This window comes from Acomys russatus, chromosome 20 (assembly GCF_903995435.1).
Source record: "Acomys russatus chromosome 20, mAcoRus1.1, whole genome shotgun sequence".
NCBI classification, from domain to species: Eukaryota; Metazoa; Chordata; class Mammalia; order Rodentia; family Muridae; genus Acomys; species Acomys russatus.
The window spans coordinates 53,612,486-53,633,122 of NC_067156.1; positions in this window are offsets into that span (position 1 = coordinate 53,612,486).

The window sequence follows — 20,637 nt, forward strand, 5'->3', positions numbered from 1 at the left end:
CTTATGCTGTGCAGGCAAGGCTATTTCTGCCATCCCCCTGCAGGTCGTCTCTGCTGGCCCCCCAACCATGGCAACAATAAAAACAGTTCCCCAAATATCAATCTCCTGATTTGCCCGCTGTATTTAACTGTACACAGATAATCTTTAGCCGTTTTTTTTTTTATACTGCCTTTAGTGGACTTTCAGGGAGTATGTGTGCTATATAAATTAAAATGATGTGTACAGAACCTTTATTGAAGCCTACATGTATTGAAAAAGAAAAAAATGAGGAACTGAAAAACAATACTAAAAAAAAATTTTTTTTTCCAAGACAGAGTTTCTCTGTGTAGCCTTCATTGGTCTGGACTCTCTTTGTAGTAGACCAGGCTGGCCTCGAACTCACAGAGATCCACCTGCCTCTGCCTCCTGAGTGCTGGGATTAAAGGTGTGCACCACCACACCTGGCATTAATATATTTCGTGACAAACCTTTTTTAAATAGAAAAATCTTTTAGGAGTTGCAACTTCTTAAATGAATTGTTTTTAGTTTTGTCTTTCTGGAGAAGCAAATATAAATATCTTGGGAGTTGCAACTTTTTAAACAATGGAGTTTTTTAAAGTTTTTTTTTCGGGGGGTGCGGGGGAGATGGCATTTCTGGGATAGAGCTTAGGAAGGCCCCGTGGACTGAGGCATGCTTTCTGCCACTGAGCTTCATCACAGCCCTAAGGACCAGAGTTTTGGTTCTGCGTTAAATAAGCTGTGGCTCTAGACTGTTTAGCCAAGTGACTATGGACAAAGCCCCGATGATTGTGAAATATCTGCACTAACAAGCCTCGGGGCCTTTGCTATCTTGTAAACCTGGTCAATTTTACACATGGCACACACACCACAGTGGTTGTCAGAGAGAGAGATGGTGCCTTCCTTCTGCGCTAGTTGAAATACCTTGTTCTTAGTGAAGAATTCGTACATTTCCATCATTTGTCTGGAGTGTGAGCACTGTGTCTTTCTCAAGAGTTCTCTCTCTTTGACGAAACTATCACATGTAGCTACACTGGCCAAAAGCAAATCTCTCCATCCATCATCTTCCTGGGACCAATTGCCTAGGCCTTTTCAAGCTACTGAATCCTTCCAAAAGCAGCTAAGCCATTTTGAGATGGATTTGGGGTTCTTGCTTTTTTTTTGGTCTCTGGAAGTCGTCGCTCTATCTCGTGGTTGTTCCAAGCATTTTCCTTCTAGTACCACTTTTCTGTAGGTGGATTGTTCTGTTTCTTTGAGACAGGATCTCATGGATCCCAGGCTGGCCAGGAACCTTCTATATAGCCAAGAATGACCTTGATCTCCTGCTACTGCCACCTTCCCACTGCTGGGATTACAGGCATGTTCCACCCTGCCTGGGGAAAAAAGATATTTTTTGATTACCCGAGATGTACCTTTTTTTCCCCCCTCAGAATATACTCAAAACAGCACTTAGCATATACACAGATGCACAAGAACTCCCTCAGACTCTGCAGCATGCATTTTGAGATGCAATGCTTAACTGTGAGGATCTTCTGGATTGAATGTTTATGGAGGGTTATTTTCAAATAAATAACTGCAGGAACAGCTCTCCTTGCCCTCAGAGCACTTGACAAGCTACATCTGCATCTCATTGTCACTCAGTAGCTGGGTCTGAAACTGACTGAGCGTGGAGCCTGACATAATTCTACCGCTCCAAGAGAAACAGAGAGCTGTGGGGAACAGGGAAAGCCCCAAGACTGGGCCAGCCGGGCACCCTGCTAACTCACTTGCTTGTTTGCCTATTCACTCATTCCCTAAAGGACCTGCCAAGAACACGGCTGGCCAGTTGCTTCTGTGGTGCTCCAGGCCACCTGCCCATCCTCCCACACAGGTCACTTTTACTTCCATCGCAAGCATCACTCGTCTTATCTGGTGGCTGGCGAACCCATTCCTTCAGAACTCCCCTCAGCTTCCAAACACTGTTTCTAACTTCCCTTTGTATTTCAATAGCTTTGCTGGTAGCGTCCTGTAGACCAAGGATTCTCAGTGTGTAGGTCGCAACCCCTTTGGTGATTGAATGGCCCTTTGATCTGAAAACACAGGAACTTGTGTAACAATTCATAGCAGTAACAAAATTACAGTTATGAAGTAGCAACAAAAATAATGTTATGGGAAGCTGGAGAGATGACTCAGAGGTTAAGAGCCCTGCCTGCTCTTCCAAAGGTCCTGAGTTCAATTCCCAGCAACCACATCAACCATCTACAATGAAATCTGGTGCCCTCTTCTGGCCTGCAGGTGTACACGCAGGCAGAACACTGTATACATAATAAACAAATAAATCTTTTTTAAAAATAAAAATAAATAATGTTATGGTTGGGGGCCACCACACCATGAGGAGCTGTATTAAAAGGGTTGCAGCATTAGGAAGGGTGGAAACCACTGCTCTACAGGAAAGACTTGCCTTATAAATGAACCAAATGATAAAAGGCCCCCCCCCCCCCCCCCGCTGTCCACAGCAGGAGATCAGGGGAGAGTAGTTCTGCTTTGTGTCCTCAGGAATGCCTCTGGCCTGCTTCTGGCTTGCCCTTAAGTCAGAACTCTTGAGGAATACCTCTGGGCAGTGTGAGGAAGCCAACGGGTGCAAGCATCAGGTGGATTTGCTGTTGTGCTTTGTTTTAGTGAACTTCTCTCCACACACATTCAGGAGTATGATGTTCCGCACAAATTCTTCCCTGTGGTCCCCTTGTCACTGGGGTACACTGCATCAGAATGGCCAGCTGCTGCTTCCATGAAGCCGAGAAGCGAGCAGCTGATGTCCATAGTCTGTGATGGAGAACGGTGGCATCAGTCTGTCATACTTTATCCAAGCAGTGACCTGTTGCTGTCCTGTCTGTTCTTTTAAAAATAATTCAACACATTAAAAAATGTAAAAAAAAAAAAATTACATATTTATGAGATGCATGTGATATTCCAGTGTGTATTATATATTTAAATCAGCAAAGCCTGTGTAGTGATTTGCTATTTCTCTTGGGGGAAACATTCAAGTGATTTGTTCTAGCACTTTAAAATATTATATACAGGCATTTTACTGTACACAATTAGTTACATTTTTTTTTTTTTTTGCTATTATTATTTAATAGCTCAAAGATTGTAACATCTCCCATAGCTCACTAGGATGATTCACCTGTTCTATTACAGAAAACCAGGAATGCTTTGTCAGGTTGCCCCACAGCTTAAATGGGCTTTGCCTGATTGAGAAACCGTTTACAATCTGCATTCTGGATTCTGGATATAGGCTCAAAATAATACTGCCTGTGCCTCTCCTCAGCAGGAAACAGTATTAATCTCTGTTTTTTTCCTATGGAGGCAAAGTATAACTTGAGCAAATGGTTAGAAGTGTAAGCAGGACCTGGGGAGCTGCCTCAGCAGGTAAGTTTTTGCCGGCAGGCATGAGGACCTGTATTAAGATCCCAGGCTAAACTGGGCATGGTGGCGCACGCCTTGAATCCCAGCACTCGGGAGGCAGAGGCAGGCAGATCACTGTGAGTTCGAGGCCAGCCTGGTCTACAAGTGAGTCCAGGACAGCCAAGGCTACACAGAGAAACCCTGTCTTGAAAAACCAAAAAGAAAAGAAAAAAAAGATCCCAGGCTGAGGAAGAGAAGAAGGGGGCTCCCTGGGGCCCCCCAGCAAGGTGCTCTGGCCAATTGGTGACCACCAGGTTTAAGGAGAGACTGTCTCAAAGAATAAAATGGAGAGCAAGCTGAGGAAGACTCCCAGTGTTAACCTCTGGCCTCCATGCACACTCGTGCGCACAAACACACCCTGAGAGTGCACAGTCAAAGAGCCAACACCTGTAGCCTGAATCCATCAGAACCAGTGAATCGATGGGCTATGCAGGGCTATTTATGAAGCATCAATACAGACATCCAGGAAGCGCAGGCACTGTGGAAACCACATGGAAAATCCCAAAGCAGTGCTTGTCCTGGCCACTTCACACCTTCCTCCCCAAGACTTCCCAATTCAGCCCCACAAATCACTTCCCCTGACTATCAGTGAAGAGGTCAGGATAATTGTGGTTTGCATGAGAATCTCCCCATAGGCTTATATTTGTATACCTGGTCCCCACAGCTAGGAGAACTGTTTGGGAGGTGTTAGGTATGTCACTGAGGGTGGGCTTTGGGGTTTCAAAAGCCCGCGATGTTCGTCCCTAGTTAATTCTGCCTCATGTTTGTGGATCAAATTAGAAGCTCTCGGTCACTGCTCCAGTGCCATACCTGTCCCCATGCTTCCCCTCCCCGCCCCCCACTCCCGGTGATGCTCATGGACTCTCACCCTGTGAAACCATCAGCCCCAAATAAACTCTTCTACAAGATGCCTTGGTCACAGTGCCTTGTCAGTAACCTCAAGCGGTGATGCAGAACCACATGAAGAAGTTACCTGTTGAGGCTCTGAGAAGATGGAGCCAGCATGGGGAGAGACCGGTCCTGTTATTCAGCTCCACTGGACCCGTGCTTGCCAGCAGCTGCCCCAGGACAGGTGGGAAACAAGCAAGAAGGGGAGAAGGAAAGCTAGGTGGGGGGAGTTAGAGATAAAAGGGCCGTGGGAGGTTTGGGTGCACACCTTTAGTTGCAGGCAGGTCTGTGAGTTGGAGGCCAGCTCGGCCTACGTAGTGAGATCCTGTCTCAAAAGACCAAAAACAAAGAGATCTGCAGCACACCAGTGTCCACGCCTAGATGCACGACAGACACCCCAGAGTCCATGAAGTAGCTCATGGGAGGACTGAGGAGCATCTGAAGAAAAGTGGAGAAGGAACAGATGCAGCCTCAGGATTGGGGATGCCGCTTGAAATGCTAAGTATGGCCTCTACTGGAGCCTTTCGTTGGCGGAAGTTCTGCTCGTAGCTACTGATGTCTACCAGCTTCTCATGGGCCCATACCCCAGGAGACCACTGAGTCTGCAGACTCACGGCACCCAGTGAGGCGTTGGACAAGGGCACAACATGGACAAGCCTGCCAGGCTTTATAGGGACAGTGTGAGTGACCTTGGAACTATGAGTGGCAGTGAGTGACAACCCAGAGCAGGCCATTAGATGTGGGGTGGAGTGGGGCAAGAGTTCAGGGGCTGCAGAGATGGCTCAGAGGTTAAGAGCACTGGCTGGTCTTCCAAAGGTCTTGAGTTCAATTCCCAGCAACCACATGGTGGCTCATGACCATCTACTGGTGCCCTCTTCTGGCAAAAAGGCAGAAGACGTCCCAGGTATCAATATGGCTGAATGCTGCCGGCCATATGGTAGGTGGGTCCTCTCACCTATCAATAAAGTAAGCTGGAGACTCAACAATGTCTCTGAGCAATGAGATAAAACGAGCCCCTTCAGGATAACTGGGTTCTCCCAGTGTCATTAGGCTAACTGCTGCAGATATATAGACACATTTAACATTGGGAAAGCCCTATTGGTAAACTAATCCCTGAATGTTCCAGGGGAGAGGTGTGCAAGGCTGTGAGTTGCTCAGTCAAGTACAGCATCTTTCAACCACCCCCTGAGACTGGACCATCAGTAGGAGGAGCATTGCTTGTCTCAGCAAGAGCACACCCTTCTCTGTTCAGCATCCACATGGTTTACTGAAACCATAGCAACAACAACAACAAAGGCAGGATGGCACAAAGCCCTCCACCTGCCTGTCATTTCATTCCAACGGCTGGTGACTGCAGGAGGGTCCACATCTCCCTGAAAGATGTCATTAAGGGGCCACACACACACCTATTCCTCTAAAGCCGAAGGGCTGCTGGGCAGAGATTATTGCCAGAAAGTTCTGTGCACTCCAAGACTCTGTAACTTATTGTCCCTAATATCCTTGGCTGGGCTGACGGTCTAGAGCTCGGCTTCCTAAGGGTGCGTGCCCTCTGTTGTCCGTGTGGCGAACTACACCACACGCTCCGTCTGCTGCTCCCTGAATGTCCATGGTGTGTTGCACAAGGTTATGTGTCCCTGGAAGTAAGGAGATCTTAGCGGCAGTGCTCCTCTGTGTCTATGACTGAATGTGCACAAGGTGACAGGATTAATGACAGATTACATGCCATTTTGTGCCCTGTGATAGATCGTCTCTGGAAAAGCAAAAAATATCAGCAGAAGCCATTCCAAAATGTGTGAAATAAAAATTCAAGTCTAATAAGAAAAAGAAAACTTGGTGGGTGATGGTAGCACACGCCTTAAATCTCAGCTAGGGAGGCAGAGACAGTTGGATCTCTGAGTTTTAGGCCAGCCTGGTCTCAGAGTGAGTTCCAGGATAGCCAAGGCTACACAGAGAAACCTCGTCTTGAAAAACTAGAGAGAGACAGAGAGACAGAGACAGAGAAACTTGTTGGTCAAAGCTCACTTGAGGGTTTGTTGTTGCTTTGTTTTCCCTGTTGTTGTTTGGTGGCTTGTTTATGAGACAGCATCTTTGGGTAGCTGTGGCTAGACTGGACTTGCTAACTTCTAACTCTCAGAGATCCATCTGCCTCTGACTCCTGAGTGCTAGAATTAAAGACTGCCCTCCCAAACCCAGCTCTGTTAAATGTTGGATGTGTGTTCTGGTTTTGTTATTGTTTGTGGCTGCAGAAATGACTTGGGGGAGCTACTCCTTCATTCTGTGTTAAATGTAAGATGGAGGCAGAGCTGTGTGTCTGTGCACCCAAGAGTTTGGGGTAAGTGCACCAAGAATAGGCATTGTGGGTTTGACTTTTCCAAAACCTTCCCAGTGTACTAGGGAAAAGAATCTTAATTTATCTAACTTAAACATACTAGCATTTAGCATAATCTAATGATACTGTTGACTAGTGTTTATATGGCCACAATGTAATGTGCCTTACGTAATGGCAGCCATGTAGTGGCCACTGTGTTATAACTAATGTGTGATGTCACTGTGTGATGTCACTGTGTGATGGCCCCTTTGCAATCATCACCTTATGATGGTCACTTTGTAATGGCCACAGTGTGATGACCACTGCGTGATAGGCGCTGTGTAATGCCCAACCATTTTAAGGTTACTCTGTGATGGTCACGCTGGGATGGCCATTGTGTTATGGACACCGTGTGATGACCACTGAGAGATTGGCACTGTATGAAGGCTACTGTGTGATGGTCACTTTATAATGGCCACAATGTGATGACAACTGAGTAATGGCCACTGTGTTTTGTCACTGTGAAACTCATTCTTTTGGGAAGGGGCAGGGAACAGAGTTTCTCTGTGTAGCCTTGGCTGTCCTTGTAGACCAGGCTGGCTTTGAACTCACAGCAATCCGCCTGTCTCTGCCTTTCTGAGTGCTGGGCTTAAGGCATGCACCTACCTTTCAATAGCATTCTTCTACCTATGCCTGTTTTGTCATCACTGGGAATAAAGATGGCTGGCCTCCTGCAGGGCAGGGATCAAGTGAGATGCTTTGACTGACTGAAGGAGAGAAAACTGTTCTTTAGGATCCCAAGTGTGGGATCGGAACAGTCTAGTGAGAGAACAGGTGATGTTAATTCACTAGAAGAGCAACCACCCCGTGCAGGAGCTTAAATGCTACCAGATGAAAAAGATCCCGTGAACAGACTCTGAGAGGAGATATATAAATGAGCCCAGAACTGGCGGCTGCGTGGATTGAAGACTTGGGATAGATTTGGCTGTTCATCGCTGCCCTTCAAGACGCTCCTAGAGAAAACTGCTTGAGGGAAGACTTCAGAGCACCGGCTCCGGCTGAGGCTCTGGGGTCTGGTTACCCCCGGTTCCAGTGGAAGAATCCTGCGGCTCCTGACTGGAGAATCGTTCCTCGGGACTGATATCCTTAAGGTTTTGTTGTTGTGTCAATTAATCCTCATTTCCTACTGTCTTGGTTAATCGGGTTAGAATTGATGTAGGCTCAGTCAATAAGTTGTTAATAAAATATTTTGGTTAGGAAAATTGAGTCTACAACTGACAAGAAAACTGTTTCCTCACCCACTCTGGGCTCAACTGATACAAGGCTACAAATTATACATTAACCATTCACAGGAGAAAAGACGTGCCATTTTAGTAATACTTATCTGCATGGGAATTCGCAGCTAGGTTAGATGACATACACCATTTAACAAAGCAAAGGGGAGGCTGCACTTCAGTGCAATCATGAGAGTGGAGCCAGGAACTGCAGAGAGAGGGCTGTGTCCATCTGGCTCTGACTACATGTATGCAACTCGGGGCTGACGCTCTTACAATAAGAGTCACTTTTCTCCTCCCAGGATGGAGGAAGGGGACACCAGCACAAGAGAAGTTTTAGCACCGCCTGGCTGCTATTATTGTATTAAATGGATGTCTAGATTAGTGCAGCTCTCAGATCTACCTCACCAGCAATTTCCTTGTGCTGTGAGTGACAGTTAATACAGAAACTCACAACTGATCAAAATTCAGAGAATTAAGTGTCTGTGGGGTGTTCAGCCACAAATGGGACATCTGCATCACATCTGCTTCCCCAAAGCTCAGGGGACATCAAGGAAAAGTAAGTAGATAGCCAGGCGTGGTGGCACAGGCCTTTAATCCCAGCACTTGGGAGGCAGAGGCAGGCAGATAGCTGTGAGTTCAAGGCCAATCTGGTCTACCAAGCAAGTCCAGGACAGTCAACATAACACAGAGAAACCCTGTCTTGAAAAACTTTTTAAAAACAAAGTAGAGATATTGTAAAAGTTGTAAGAGCCAGAAGTTGGGGAGTACCGGGGCAAAAGAGTGTCCTCTGGACATGCCAAGGCCTTTGCACTCATGAACTCATAGCAGCTTTGGTTTGTATTATAAACTAAAAAAAAGAAACAAAAACAAAAAAGAGGGGGGGAGAGACCACTGTACAAGATCAAGCCACTCAACATTCAAGCAGGGAAGGACCAAGGAGCCCCCACTGTGGTGGATGTGAACATGTTTTTGTTTTGATGCCAAGTGTGGGATGGGGAACGGACTTGTGAGAGAACAGGTGATGTTTATCCACTAGACGATGAACTACCTCATTCCGGGGGCTTGGTTTTTGCCAGCTGAAACACATCTTAGTACAGACTCTGAGAGAGGATATATATGAGGCAAAACAGTAGGCGGGGGCTTTTTTGGGTCTTGGTGGTGTTTGGCTGTTCATTGCTCCACTTTGAGATGCTCCAAGAGAGAACTGCTCTAGAGAACTCTTTGGGCCCAGGTCTGGCTGCTGTTCCAGGTTCCAGCAGCAACTTTGGTGGAATTGCTGGTCTGCTGAAATCCTGCCTACTACGCCAGGAGAATCGCTCCCAGGAACTGAATCCAAAAAGGTCTACCTGTCCTGTTTCCATTAACCTCTTTTCTCTCCTACCTAGGATAGGTGGGTTGGAAGGGAGGTATAAGCATTAAAGAACCCAAATAAAATAGGTTTGGAAAAGGTTGAAGCCTACACCCCACCCCTACCTAAAGAGCTATTGACAAGTGATGGCTGCATGAGCAGGGAGAATCAGTTTTCTTTAGGGGTTGGCTGGACTCTGGCTGGTTGGCCCCACACCCACGTGTATATGGGCAGTACACACTGGACTCCTGTGTTATATTTAAAAAGAGAGTTTATGAAGCCCGAGGATGGTGGGGGTGAATCTGAGAAGAGTTATAAGGAGGAGTGGGGTTAATGGGATCAGAGTACATTGTAGCATGCATGAAATTCCCCAAATGGTACTTTTAAAATGACATTAAAAGCCGGGCGGTAGTAGCACATGCCTTTAATCCCAGCACTCGGGAGGCAGAGGCAGGTGGATCACTGTGAGCTCAAGACCAGCCTGGTCTACAAAATGAGTCCAGGACATCCAAGGCTACACAGAGAAACCCTGTCTCGAAAAACCAAAAAAAGAAAAAAGAAAAGAAAAGAAAGTTACATTAAAAATATAAAACAAGAAGATGGGTCAGCAGTAAGGAGCACTGGCTACACTTTTGAAGGCCATGAGTTCAGTTCCAGGCACCCACACAGTGGCTCACGACCATCTGTAACTCCAGTTCCAGGGGATCTGGTACCCTCTTCTGGCCTCCAATGCACTGTATGTATGTGGTGTACATACATGTGAGCAAAACACCCATACACATACAATAAAATGTAAATCTTACACACAAACACACAAAGGGGACTCTTCTACAGCCTCTGATTCTAGCTTGTGTTCACTCAAATCCTTATGCCAAGGTGGTGCATTTGGAGATGGCATAGTTAGAACCTGTAAAACACTATACTAGCAGTACTCCTGGCCTCTGCTTACCATAGACACCCACTCCCCCAGCTACTATTAACTGCCAATAGTCCCTCATGAAGGGACCCTCATAAGCCCCTCTTCCATCCATGGTGACATGTTGGCAGGCTCCATCTTGCGCGGGTACCCACAGGAGTGCAGTGGTCTTGTCATATCTAAAAGACATCTCTTCACTGTACACTTTTATGTCTTCCCTGAGTCTCCAAAGGGATGATACACCCAGCAGTTACTTATTCCCCTTAGTCTGACCAGCTCTGAGTCCACTGTAAACCAAGGGTCTCCAACTAAGCCTGAATGCAGCACAAATCTACAGGTAGAAATGTAAGTATTTAGAATACAGTTTGACACTAATAGTTCCATGTCAACTTGACACAAGCTAGAGTTATTGAAAGAAGGGAAACTCAACTGAGAAAATGCCTCAATAAGATCCATGTATAGGGCATTTTTGTAATTAGTAATTGATGGGGGTGTCCCAGCCCATTGTGGGTGGGGCCATCCCTGGGCTGGCAGCTCTGAGTTCTATAAGAAAACAAGTTGAGCAAGCCAGTAAACAGCACCCCTCCATGGCCTCTGCATCAGCCGCATCAGCTGCTGCCTCCAGGCTCCTGCCCTGTTTGCCTTCCTATCCTGGCTTGATGGACTACACTGTGGAAGTGTAAATCAAATAAACCCTCCTTCCCCCATCCCCCGCCCGCTCCATTTGCTTTTTGGCCATGATATTTCATCGCAGCAATAGAAACGCTAAGACACCATGACCATTTAGCAAAACAACACTGAGACCCATGACCTCTCTAAGCCCTAGGTTCTTGAATAGTTTTACAGTACCAGGCACAATTTGTCTACTGTGGAGTGGTTCTCAGATTCAGTTAGGAAACAGTCGGTCACCCCCGTCATACAGTCTGTCACTATCATACCATAATCTTGTTCCGCAGGTTGTCATTGTTGCTCACAGAGTCCACAGCTGGGAATGACTATTGACTTTTCTCCCACAGCCACCTGCAGCTATAGTTAGACTCTCACCTAAGGGCCAGCGTCGCCTGTAACATACCTCATTCCTCTCTTCACAAAGCTTACTTATCATTCTACGCAAAGGGAGACATCAGGCATACAAACAGATGCGCGAGGTTATTGTGTCAGCCAGCTTCCCGTTGCTATACCTAAACACCGGAGGCAGACTCCTTGTTAGAAAAAGACTTTCACTTAGCTTACAGTGTTGGAGGCTGGAAGTCCAAACAGCATGGCACAGATACTGGCCATGGGCACACTTGGATTCACCACCTCATGGCAGGTAGCTTTGGGAGCACAGAGGACCAAGAAGTCATGTGGCAAGACCAGAAGCCAGAGAAGTGGGAGTTTCACGTCCCTTCCTAGAGCATTTTCCCAACTGACCTCACCAGCTCCCGTGAGGCCCTACCTCTTAAAGGGTCCCTTGCCCAGTGTCACCACTCTGAGGGCCAAGGTCCCAAGATTTAAAGCTTTGGTAGCACAAAGCACAGTTGAACCACAGCAGCTATTGACTGGCAACAGTGTAGAAAGAAATAAGTGTTGGATGGAGGAGAAGTGGGCGGCTGAGGAGAGACTCCTGAACTTAGGATGTTATATAAAAGATCACCTTTGCACTGGATCTTGAAGGGTAGATGACATTTAGACAGGATGAAATTCAGTTCTGAGAAGAAAATCTATCATAAATAATACAGAATCATGGGCTGGAAGAGATGGCTCAGCGGTTCAGCGCACTGGCTTTTCCAGACCACCCAGGTTCAATTCCCAGTGCTGATATGGCGGCTCACAACAGTCTGTAACTCCAGGGGACCTGACATCCTCACACAGACATACATGCAGGCAAACACTAATGAACATAAAATAAAAATAAATAAATTATAAGTAGTAATACTAGAACCATCTGGAACATATGCAATAAGCTGCAATCAGTGAGTCATCATGTGACTGGTGGAGAACAGCAGTGTGGCCGGAGGAACTGCTGTGACCACCTTGAGAGAAAGCTACAGTGCCAGGCACAGCACTGTAAACTCGTGGTGCCTCGTGACCCCCTACGGCAGCGTCTACCTTATCCACAGACAGGGCGACAGCAAATGAATGCCTACTTGGGAAGAGAAATGCCACAACAGGCTTCAGATACTTCTGTGGTGAATTAAACTGACTTGAGTCCTGGCAGAGTATGTCTAGGGGCAAGCCCCATCTAAGTATAGCAGGGCATAAAGCAGAAACCACCAAAGGTGGTAAATAGCCACCCTGAGAAGTTCAGGACTTTGGCTCGGGCTGGAGAGATGGCTCAGTAGTTCAGAGCACTGGCTGCTCTTTCCCAGCACCTACATGGCCGTTCACAACCATCTACAACTCCAGGCCCAGGGGATCCAACATCCGCTTTTGGTCTCCTCAGGTATTTCACACATAGTGCAGTGCACAGACATATATTTAGTCAAAATGCCCACACACATAAAATTAAATTTTTTTTTACAGGTTTCTCCTTTTATTTATTTATTTATTTATTTATTTATTTATTTATTTATTTTTGGTTTTTTGAGACAGGGTTTCTCTGTGTAGTCTTGGCTGTCCTGGACTTGCTTTGTAGACGAGGCTGGCCTTGAACTCACAGCGATCCACCTGCCTCTGCCTCCCGAGTACTGGGATTAAAGGCGTGCGCCACCACGCCCGGCTGAAAAGTAAAATTTTTTTTTTTAAGTTAAAGATTTGAGGCTTATCTCAGAAGCCCTGAAAAACAAAAGGTGCTGCAGGAAGCCAGTATCTTTGGAATTGACCCCCACACACACACACACAGGGGAAGTGACCCTCTGTGACCGATCATGTGACTGTAAGGCCCCTGAATATTGTTTCGTGATCCGGAGACAGTGGGGAGAAGATTAACCAATGAATGTGACAAAAGGGAGTGTGCAGCGGGAGAGATGTGTGATCTCCATCTGGTTCTGAAGGTACAGGAGTGAAAACTTAAATAGGAACTTGAAGCTTCCTGAGCCAGCTAGAGCGGCAGATGCACTCAGGGCGGAACTTCCGTTTGCTCCCGCTGGCTCTCAAGAGCTTGCTCGGGTACAGGGGCCACTGAGCCGACGCTGGGACCTGTGAACCGGGCATAAGAAAATGACTCATTGTTACGATATCCTGAAAAGCCTCTCCCACAGACTACACTAGCTAAAGCTGCCTCTGCTCTAGAGTGGTAGAAAACACAAGCTTGCAAATCATCAGAGGGGTTTGGAAGTCCCCAGGCCTCCCTAGGGGTGACACTAACTGACAGTTATGACTGCAGGTGGGTGAAACACAGAATGTGAGGTGTTGGATGGCGGTAGGTGAATAACAGGCCAGAGAAAACCCAGCAAACTACTGTGGTTACAACAACCAACCTACACCTAGGAAGGGTTAGAGTGTTGACTGCAGGCAAGTGTTGTACCTACTTTCCCCTGAGGGCCAGTCACAGGACTGGTCAGCAGCCTCTCCCTAAGGCTTTCTGACCCCACTATCCCACGTCCCCAAAAGAGACAGGGCCACCTGAGGAGCCAACCAGGCCAGGAGTGAGTGTTGTGTAAGAACACCACAGAGCATTACAGCCGCCACTCCGCTTTGTCCTCCGGGAAAGAATGAGGTTTGCATGGCCAAGGTCACTGTCAAACCTGGTGCTAGCAGAGTGATCCCAAGTGCACCGCCAGAGCCCAGAAGAAAGGAAAAGGTGACAAAGGACAAAAGCATGCGCTTCCCCTGTTTCTTATTTGCACAGTCACGTTCATGTTCCTGATAGCCAGGAGGAGGAATCCGTTCACATTCGGCTAGCCCTGAAGACAAAAGATAGACCCAACGCAGAATGTGCATGGCATTGTGCTGAGGGAAATAAGCCAGCCTGTGTGCTGATGGCATTGTGCTGAGGGAAATAAGCCAGCCTGTGCTGTCCAGAGTAGTCAGATCCAAAAAGACAGAATGTGGAGGGGTGGTAGCCACAGGCTGCGTATGGAAATGGGGGGCTACTGTCTTGTGGATGAAACAAGTCCACTTGGGAACATAAAGGATTTTGGCCACAATGCACAATTTGACTATGCAAGAGGCTTTATATACCAAAGATGGCTGGTGGGCTGGGTGTAGCTCGCAGTTTGTGAGAAGGCCCTGAATTTGAACTACAAGAAAAGAAAAATAAATATGATGGCCAGATTCATGTTATGAATTTTTTTGTCACAAATAAAAGATTATATTTTTTAAATGTATTTATTGCCAGGCGTGGTGGTGCACACTTTTAACCCCAGCACTTGGGAGGCAGAGGCAGGCGGGTCTTTGTGAGTTCAAGGCCAGCCTGGTCTACAAAGAAAGACCAATGCAGCCAAGGATACACAGAGAAACTCTGTCTCAAAATAATACCAAACAAACAAAAAAATGTATTTATTTTTGTTTTATGGGTATAGGTGCTTTGCCTGCATGTATGCAGAAGCATTACACATATACCTAGTGTTCACAGAGGCCAAAAAAGGTCATTGGATCACCTGGAACTGGAATAATATATGCTGTAAGCTGACATATGGGTTCTGGGAATCTAACTCAGGTCCTCCGGAAGATGGCTCTAACCACTGACCCATCTCTCCAGCCCACCTAAAGATATTTTGGGTTTTTTTTCTGAGACAGGGTTTCTCTCTGTGTCATTTCCCTGTGTGGGGCTGTCCTAGAACTCACTCTATAGACCAAGCTGGCCTCAGACTCATAGAGATCCACCTGCCTCTGCTTGGTGCTGGTATGAAAGGTATGCACCACTACCACCCAGCAGATTCTTTAAAATCAGTTTTTAAATATGATGCTCATGTTGTGCTTTCTGCATTATTATTTGTTTTATATCTTATACTCTATTGTGTTGAGATGGAGTTTATCTGAATTACATTGTTATGTGTTTGGTTCAGAGGTTGGTTTGTTTGTTTGTTGCTTTTCTGTATAGTTGTTCAGAGTTTTTATTGCTCCAAACTAAATACAAACATTTCCACTGTCTTAGAAAGTTCCCTCTGCCTCAGTGCCCTCAGCTCCCAACCCAGGCTCTGTCACTCATCCAGATGAGGTTACAGTGACACACACTGTTTGGCTCATGAGTTTGGGAACTTTAGTGTAGACCTCATAATCCTGTCCCTTCCCAGGCTGTGCCTGAGGGAGACGCTCATGTCTCTCCTCAAAGACACTTGAATCTGGCTTCCTTCGCCTGCCTGAGGTTCATCTGTGGAGTTCACACGTCGGCAGTTCCTGTTTATTGCTGGGTGTTCTGTTTCCTAGACGTGCCAAGCTGTCTATCCTTTCCCGTAGGTTTGCTTCTGGTTTGGAGCCATCAGGAATACAACCTCTATAAATATTCACTTATAGGATTTGGGGGAAGCTAAGTTTTTGCTTTACTTAAGTCAGTATCTGAAAGTGGGTCGATGGGTTCTAGTCGAAGGCTTTACTTAGTAAGAAACAGAAAACCTCTGGTCCAGTTTGCATTCCCACTAGCCACTCAGAGCATCTCAGTGGTCTGCTTCCTTGTCAGCACTTGGTGTTGTTGGGCCTTTAGCTCATTTTACACAGCTAACAGGAGTAGCCCGCTGCTATTTTAGTCTGTATTTCTCTGAGTCTTGTTGGTCACCTCCCCGTGCTCTGATTTGCATGCAATGATCTTCTTTAGTGATGTGTCTGTTCATATCCTGCTATTTCTGTGTGGTTGCTCACTTTCTTACCACAGAATTAGATACGTCTTTCCACATGGTGCACGGAAGTCAGAAGAGCAGCTCTGTGCTTTGTGCATTTACTCTGGGTTCATGGCTTGCCTTTCCCTCTTCCTCTTGGAGATTGAACAGTTTGAATCTTGGAGTGCAATCTCCTTTTCGCCCCCTCTATGATTTATGACTTTACTTTTAGCTAGAGATAAATCTCCTTCTAAACTAAGATTTGTTCTTAGTTTTCCTGTTGGCTCTGGGCTGTAGCTCCTGTCCAGCACTTGGGAACGTGTGTGAGGCCTGACTGCCATTTGCTGGCACTAAAGGCAATAGATGAAGTAGCAGCCAGTTGTGTCCGTGTGACCCTGTGAGCCCACACCCTACACAGGCATTGCTTCTGCCACTCAGACTTTGATTAAAAAAAAAAAAAAAACATCTTTTAGCCAGGCTTGGCAACTAACTCATGCTTGTAATCCCAGCTTTTGGGAGGTGGAGGTTTGATTTCCAAAACAGGCTAGGCCATAATAGATCCTGTCTCCAAAATGAAATCTCTTGGGGCTAGATTGATGGCTTAGCAGTTAACAGCACTGTCTGCCCTTCCAGAGGTCCTGCGTTCAATTCCCAGCAACTACATGGTGTCTTAAACCATCTATAATGAGATCTGGTGCCCTTTTCTGGTGTGCAGGGTACCTACAGATAGATCACTCATCTACATAAATAACTAAATCTAAATAATAGTAAAAAATAATAATAACGAAGAAGGAGAAGGAGGAAGAGGAGGAGGAGGAGAAGAAATCTCTTTAAAAGACCAAGACAATCATATAAGAAAACCAGAGCTATGTGCTGGCCCAGCCTGCCTCTTTGTCCTTTTGCTCAGTTGAGGAAGACCTAGAATCTCTGGACACACAAGAGATTAAAAAAAAAAAAAAAAGCCGCAAAGAGCATCACCCTTATGCCGGGCATGGTGGCGCACGCCTTGAATCCCAGCACTCGGGAGGCAGAGGCAGGCGGATCGCTGTGAGTTCGAGGCCAGCCTGGTCTACAAAGTGAGTCCAGGATGGCCAAGGCTACACAGAGAAACCCTGTCTCAAAAAAAAAAAAAAAAAAAAAAGAGCATCACCCTTGTTCCTGTGCTTGGAAGGAAAACAAAAACCCAAGCCCAGCAACAGCAACAACCAGAGAGGCGCCAGGCAACACCAGGCCAGCACCGGGTGCTATTAATAGCGCTGGCTGAGGGTCTGCCAGCTGCCTGGATAACCCTTCTCCCAGTAGAGATGGCATCCAGCTGGAGCTCCAGGGACTTGTAGATGCTGGCATACTGCTGGGGCAGTTCACACAAGTCCTTTAGGCAAGTGAGCGCATGGCCTCCATTAAATGTATGTGACCTTGAATCCCAAAAGGTTGCAGGGTATAAAAATCTCCAGTGCTGTAACACTGGGTTTCAGTTCTGCTTTATTTATGGTTTTGCTTTGGTTCATACTTTACACCACTTGCCTCATGTACACTAGGCAAGTGCTCCACCACTGAGCTGTATCTTCAGCCCCAATATTAAGGTTTTGTTGTTGGTGTATTTTTATTTGCTTTTGACACAGGGTCTTACTATGTAGCCCTTGCTGTCCTGGAACTCACTATGTAGACCAGGCTGGCCTCGAACTCAGAGAGCTCCACCTGCCTCTTCCTCCTGAATGCTGGCCTTCAAAGCATGCACCCCCATACCTGGCTCTTATATTAAGTTTTTAAAGCAGGCTATACACAAAATTGTGATGATACTAGTTCCCGTTTTAGACTCCATGGCATATTTGCTTCTAATCTAGTTGAAGAAATAACTATATAGAGCAAGGGCTCCCTGCACAACTGTCCTGACCACCCTACCCCCAACCCCCACCTCCACCTCCCCACACTGCCTCCCCTAGTCTTACTCACCCACATTTACTCCCCCCCCCCAGGGCTTTCACTCAAATAGGACAGTGGAGGTGACTTTCTTCACATCTTCAGAATATACTCTGGCCTCAGGCAGAGTAAAGGGCTCGAACCTAGCAAGTAGCAAGCTGTTTACTCTAGGGCTCCCATATCTGATGGTGCCCCCACTTCGAGGGTTGTCCATTCTGTAGTGGGACTGAGAGTTGCTATTGTGGTGTGGTGTGATCCCAAAGAAAGGTGTGACGGGATCACCCACCTTAGGACTTAAAGTGTAAGTAAGCTGTAAAAATTGCCCCCCCACCCCCCCCACCCCCCGATCTCTCTCCTCTAATAGCTACACCTAGTCTCACTCATCAACAACTGGGAGAACATACCCTTCAACCTTCCTTGGGCATGCTCGATTCACTCAGGAATGCACGTCTTCAATTGGTTTTTGCTGTTTTCAATCAGAACCATGGCATCAAGTGTATGCGGTGACTTGGTCTCAGAGGCACCTGAAGCCAAACGAAGCCTCCTCAAGCTGCAGGCATCAAGGCTGGACCCCCTACCAGCCACCAACTCTTCCTCCCATGCCTGTTCCTAAGGGACTAGGCTTCTCTACCAAACCTGCATTCCTGAGACGTTTCAGTCATGTCCCACTTAGATGTGAGGGGGCAGTCGCCTTGACACAACTGCAGCCCTCTTTGTTAACATTGTGTCCTCGAAGCCCCCAGCTTCCCCTCCTGCTGATGCCCACGGCTGGCACCCAGGACAACACTTGACATTTTTATTTGGGTCACCAGAGTTCTTCCCTTACCTAGCCCAGTCGCCCTGCTCCCACTCCGTTGACTTTCTCAAACCCAGATCTGAGCAGGTCACGCGCCATTGTCTGCAGGCTCTCCACCACTCTTCCAACGACCCACAACTCTCTGCCCTGGACAGCTTTCCAGGCGACTGATGTCCCATGGGGCTTTTGCTGCTTCCCCGACCTCCACCTCCAGCCCCTGGAGCCTCAGCATCATGTCACCGCTTCTCTGCCCTTGGCAATGAATTCCTCACTTTGCTCCTTTTACCGTTTGCACTCAGATACTGGATGGCACCTCATTCATTCGCTTTTGAGTCTACATGAATCAAGCAGCTCTCTAGGCCCTAGAGATGAGAATCTCCCTGACCTTGACCTTGAATGCTAGTGCCTTATGTACTTAAATTAACTAGCCTGGATGGTTAGAGCATAGACTACAGACTATCTTTTTGTTTTGTTTTGTTTTTGTTTTTCAAGACAGGCTTTCTCTGTGTGTATCCCTGGCTGTCCTGGACTCAATATGCAGACCAGGCTAGCCTCGAACTCACAGGGATTCACCTCTGCCTCTGCCTTCCAAGTGCTGGGATTAATGGGATTAAAGGCGTGCACCACCATGCCCGGCTTTTTTTTTTTTTTTTTTTTTTTTTTAATCCCACTGATCTGTGGGAACGTTTTCTCATATATTTTTTAAGTTTGTTATTTGAGAATTCCAGACATTATATAATATATTCTAGTTACTCTGTACTCCCTAATCTCTCCTGTCTCCCTCTTACCCGAGTCAACCACAACCCCAACCCCCATCAGCTCTTTTTCAGATTCATGTCTTGGTTTTCTTCCATGACCCACTTACTTTAAGCTGGGTCAACTGTTTGACAATCAGATCGGAACTGACCGTCTGAGCCTGATGTGGCTGCCGGTGGGTACCAGTGCTGTTATCAGTAGCAAATTGTTCAGTGGTGAAGACAGGCCGCTGAGGCCCTCCTCCATCCACGCCTGAGACTGTGTTGTGTGTGTGCGGTGAATGTGTGTGATGTGGGAATAGAAGGCAAGTGTTCTCTACCACTCTCCACCATATTTTCCTGAGCTAGGCTGGTGGCGAGCAAGCCACAGCAACCCTCCTGTCTTTACCCCCCACAGCCCCACAACACTGGGATTACAGGCTCCCAGGCTTCCCCCAGCTTTTGTTTTGTTTGGTTTGGTTGAACGCTTGTTTTGGTTTTTTGTTTGTTTGTTTGTTTGTTTTTTGCTGTTGTTTGCTTGCTTTGGGTTTTTTGAGACAGAGTTTCTCTTTGTAGCCTTAGCTGTCCTGGACTTGTTTTGTAGACCAGACTAGCCAGCCTTGAACTCCTCTGCCTCTGCCTCCCGTATTGCTGCGTTTACAGGTGTGTGCCACCATGCCAGGCTTTGTTCTGTTTTGTTTTGAGAAAGGGTCTCTCTAGGTAGCCCAGTCTGTCCTGGAACGCATATGTATGTAGACTAGGCAAGCCTTGAACTCACAGAGATCTTCCTGCCTTTGTCTCCCAAGTGCTGGGATTAGAGGCATGTACCTTCCCCCAGCTTTTTATGTGATTGTGAGTGAGCTCTTAGCCCTGGGAGTTTGCTGTGAGTAGTAACACAAACCTTTAAGCACAGCGCTCAAGAGGTAGAGGCCTGGAGGATCTCTGTGAGCCTGAGGCCAGCCTTGGGGGGGGGGGGGGGAGAGACAGAGACAGAGACAGAGAGACAGAGAGAGAGACAGAGAGAGAGGTGGATCTGGCCATTAGAATTTCTCTACAGTGAGACATTTCTGAAAAGGTCATTTGAATTGATTGGTCCCGTTTTCTCACCTCCTAGGAAGGTCTCAATGGGAGGGTCAGCTAAAGACCTCTGGTGGCTCTGTTAGCCCCATTGCTCTGGGCAGGAAGGGTGGCTCTGTGAGCCTCTTGCAGGGCATTCACAGGGAAATCGCTTTTGGCTTCTACTTCCCTGCAGGTCAGGTGAGGTTTGTTGACACTAATGACCCTGAAGAAGGAACAGTCTTTGCTCCCGTGAGACGTACTGGGGAAGAGGC